The sequence below is a fragment of the Dermacentor variabilis genome, chromosome 6, assembly GCF_050947875.1.
Source record: "Dermacentor variabilis isolate Ectoservices chromosome 6, ASM5094787v1, whole genome shotgun sequence".
NCBI lineage: Eukaryota > Metazoa > Arthropoda > Arachnida > Ixodida > Ixodidae > Dermacentor > Dermacentor variabilis.
The window spans coordinates 124349353-124353981 of NC_134573.1; the positions used below are offsets into that span (position 1 = coordinate 124349353).

Sequence of the window (4629 nt, forward strand, 5' to 3'; positions counted from 1 at the left end):
GTTACTTTACATAGCTGTCCACTAATTTGCTATTGCAATCGAATCATCGCCTTCCGGGAGGAACATATTGCACCGTTTCCTCAAACATTGAGTGGGCACACTATGTCCTCAGGGCTCGCAGTAGCACCTGAACTGAGTCGCAGTGTTCCCGATTATGGTTATCCATAAAATCAACAAAGAGAAAGCCGGCTAGCAAGAGGTCTCGTTCTTTTCATTAAATATTTGCGCGACTTTGCTCAAACGGCGAAGTTTGAAGAGGCGAAACAGCACTAATATTATTCCGAGCCTTGGCTCTCCAAATCGAATTCCTTTGGTTACCGTCAGAAGAAGATGGCAGTCGCCGGGCACTAGTGGCCGAGTGACTTAATTAGCGACTTCTGTGGGACCTCTTTTTCTTTTGCTACTTTATGTTAAACAATTTTCTGTCGTATTGGCCTTCTACGTCGCAGTAGATAGCATAATTTAGTGCCCGGTATCGGATACACAGCTTGCGTCCTAGTCGTGACAATCTCTATACATATGAAGTTATGCGCTCCCTGGAGACGTGCCTTACTGAAAAATTCACCATCCGACTAGAGAATAGAGAAGTGTCTAACATCGAGAGGCAGAGAACCAGTGTTCGTTGTGGAACAAATATTAACGAGCGCTTGCTGCTGCTACCTTACAAATGAGCAATAATCATAACCCGCCTTAAGCTCAGTACTTTAGAACCAGCGACAATAGCCGCTTCCAATGGATGACTGAAATTGCTGATTTATATGTTCAGAATAAAATACAGATGCAAATCTTGCATTTTCACAGGCCAGACTATTAGTTTTGTTGGTTTGCTATGAAAAAATTACCGACGATTACGTTACTTCCTAATGCGAAATTTGAGCGCAGCAAATAAGCTGTTTCACCTTTTGGATAGATTGAGGCAAAGAAATCGAGCAACACATGTATGCGCTATCACATAATTTTTTTTTATTTTTCACACGTATTCCTTTAACAAAGACTCCACTAACAGTTCTTGACAGTCATGAAGGAAGCTTTGTGGTCGGAGAAATAGACTGATATATGTTCGACTTGGTACACCAATGCTTGATTCTCAAAGACGAGATCTATACAAGTGCCTCGCGAGGTTGTCACAGCCGTGGGGGAAGCAGAGGCTAAGCGCCGCCGCCGAGAAGACCCTGCCGTTCGCGCCGCCGAAGCGGAGGCTCATCGGCGCCGTCGAGAGCAACCAGCAGTAAGCGAGGCTGAAGCAGAAGCTCATCGCCGCCGCCGAGAAGACCCTGCAGTTCGCGCCGCCGAAGCGGAGGCTCATCGCCGCCGTCGAGAGCAACCAGCAGTAAGCGGAAGCGGAGGGGGGCGGCGTGTACACCCAGCGGCAAACGATGGGGGCAGAAGCGCGCGCAGCAAGCGGACAACACGATAAAGGGAGGAGGGAAGAGATAGCAGCGACTGACTGATGCCGCTGACGGCGATAGTGAGTCAACCCCAGCTATCCGCCACACAAGAACAGGGGTGGGGGGACCCTTTCCTCCTCTTTCTGCATGGCGGCGACGGTGTTCTATGCAGTCACGTTATCTTGACTCTCTAGCGGCGTCAGCGGCATCCAGCGGTATCAGTCGGTCGCTGCTAGCGCTGGGGGGATGAAAGGGGGGCGGAGCTGGTTACGAGGCCGACGACGACGCCGACGCCGACGACGACGCCGACGCCGACGACGACGCCGACGACGACGCGAAACCCAGGAACGGACGCCAAAGAGCTGCGCTCTAAAATTTTATTCTTGGTCGTTCCACTCATCATTTGTTTTTCCTTTTCATCACCCTCAGATTCTTGTACGAGTCTTTCTGAAACACTTTTATATGTAGTTTTTGGCCGTTTCACCGAAGAATTGGTGGGACTACATTTAACTAATCTTTATGACGTGTTTTTAAAATTTTCTCTGGCAGAAATTTTAGTTTTCAGACCATACCACCAAAACTGCACCTTAGCCTCCCAGGTTCACGGAACTCTGCAGTGTTCCTTGTCTACGTAAGCGTTGTTTGGGTGTTAAGTGTCCGTAATATACCTAACCTTCAAGGTTTCAGGTAGCCAGGGGCTCATCAACACCAACGTAAGTATTCATGGTACAGCTTGGACTTTTCTTTTATCCTCTAGGTTCACAGTGACTAAAGAACTCGACGCGAAGCTCGTTTGGAGGAGCCCGTCGCGAAAAATAGTTTCATGTGAGTTTTCTTTCTTTATTATTATTATTGACTCATTCAGTTAAAATATATGCAGCTCCTTTCTACAGACGCGTTCAGCTGCAATAAATCAACCAAGTTAGTCAGAAGTCCGACTAAGGTAGGCCCGAAATACGAGGAAGCATGATAAGAAGCTGTCGTTTTTCTTCAGGGCAGGGGCGAGGGGAAGGAGGAGGGGCTTAAAGAAAGCAACGCGAGTATCATGGTTCTCCAATCGAATTCCACTTTCACGAAAGGGCTCAAGGAACGTGTTGCAACACGAGTTTCGAGTGTGGAGCTGTTCGTTCCCTCTAATCATGACTATAGGACGAACACTCTCATTGCTTGACTGGAAGTGACAGAGGGCGATACGGCACGAGCAGTCTCCGCATGGCACGTTGTGTGTTGAGCCACGTAAATATATGCAGGGTGCTTCCGGTGAGGTGCAGGAAAATAGCGATAAACGCAGCTATTTGATTTAATAAGGTCAGTAGATGACCCCCTGCAATGTCAGAGTCACTCCAACTGCCGGCGCAATCGTTAACGTTCCCCGGAACAGCCGTGTACGACACAATTAGCTGAAATAGCTTCAATATATATATATATATATATATATATATATATATATATGTGTGTGTGTGTGTGTGTGTGTGTGTGTGTGTGTGTGTGTGTGTTTGTGTGTGTGTGTGTGTGTGTGTGTGTGTGTGTGTGTGTGTGTGTGTGTGTGTGTGTGTGTGTGTGTGTGTGTGTGTGTGTGTGTGTGTGTGTGTGTGTGTGTGTGTGTGTGTGTGTGTGTGTGTGTGTGTTTGTGTGTGTGTGTGTGATTTGTTCTCATTTAACTCCTTTGGCACCTTTCAAGTGTGTATTGGATACATTCCGACATTTTGTAAAGCACTGTCCTGTTAGGTGGTGCAGTGGTTATAATAAAACAATGTTTAGCCATTTAGTGCGTTCTAACTGAAACTGAGCGGTGTTGCGGCTCGGGCGAGCGGTTAGGCCATGAATCATCCCGGCATAGGCACGAGTACGTTCGGGAGTAGGCGCGAAAGAAAGAAAGGTCTATTTACATACTGTAGCAGGTACTTATTCTAGTTAGAGCTCTCTCAGTCCCACTTGAGAGGTCCTTTTTAAGCAGTTCTTCCCCAGCTCTCTACACAAGGGAATTCGATGACCTTGTTGTGACCAGTCAGAGGTTTCGCACTGTTCACAGAGCTCCACCTCTGATATCCAACCTTCGTAGCAAGGACGAGGCAATCTGCGAAAAAGAAGTCCGCGCTCCTTCCACTAAAGTCGTCGACCGGATTCCTTGCTCTCCGCGACGGTCATCGTGTCAGGGTCAGGAGTCTGGTCTTCGCACTCGTTAGCGCTTCGACGGAGGGCGGCAGCTGCTGCCGCTTCCAAGTGGGCTTCTTTGCTTGCGTGTCACAGTCGGCGTCGGGCGCTGTCACCGTCTGGGTGGCGCTGATGAAAGGGGCTGCCTCGAGGGAAACACCCAAAGAATCCGCGCTGCCTACTCGGGGCGCAACATGGAACAAAGAGAGTAACTTCGCCATCCAGAGAAGGCCATCGTCTTCCTCTGCGGTGCGCAAGCTCGGTTCCGTTGATTCAGAAGAAATAAAACACTGCCCCTGCATTTTCTTAGATAGGTGGAGAAGGGGTAGAGTGGGAAGGTATTAAGCGAACGGATACCGCGGCATGCCCCATCCTTCCCTGTAAAGAGATCTTGATCCGGTATGTACCAGTTACTGTTCATCTTCAATGTCCCCTGCATCGTTACTAATGCGGAGGCCAGTACAGAATGATCACCAATCAAGCTTCCTCATCCTCCTTGCTGTGACCTCAATAATATTATGGGATCTCGGCTCACCGCCAGGGAGCACAGTGTGCTTTTTAACACTCATTTTGTTATATTTGGTGCATTCGTACTATTTAGTGCTCGTCTTTTCGTATTCATGAACAGGTGTGCAGCTCAGCCAACAGGGCAACAAAACTTTACTATCAAGAGTCCTGTGGGCCACCAACATGTTTGCCATAAATAAAGTGTTCCCTGCTTATGACAGGGCAGCGCCACTCAGCATTGCTGCAAGTCGATATGCACCTAGAACCGGTTTCACCTTACGTTTGCAGCGTCGTCCACATGTACACAGCCTAAGGTATAGAGTACCTGATGCCTCGAAGGAAGGGCTCAACCAAATAAGACAATGGGTGAGCCCAGAGCATATAACCATTCTCTCGTTATCTCTCTCTCTGTATTTTCTTCCTTACTGAAGTATTTTGTTTATTAGTGCTTTTTTTTTCATTTCGTTATAGACTTTTCATAGTATTCTGTGATTTCATTACCTTAGTTCTCTTGTGTTGTGTTTTTTATTAGGTAACATTTTGAGATTACCGACCCATTACGGGGCGAACCTTGTGTTTA

The 4629-nt window shown here is 47.7% G+C and overlaps 1 long non-coding RNA gene across 1 annotated transcript in view; it reads left to right on the plus strand.

Annotated features, from left to right (window-relative positions):
• LOC142584352 (uncharacterized) overlaps positions 1-4369 on the plus strand; it is a 68652-nt gene extending 64283 nt beyond the window's left edge. Inside the window, exons 2-3 of the long non-coding RNA XR_012828771.1 lie at positions 2146-2213; positions 4171-4369. This is a non-coding gene — a long non-coding RNA (uncharacterized LOC142584352). The remainder of the gene's footprint in view (positions 1-2145; positions 2214-4170) is intronic.
• The last annotated feature ends 260 nt before the right edge of the window (positions 4370-4629 follow it).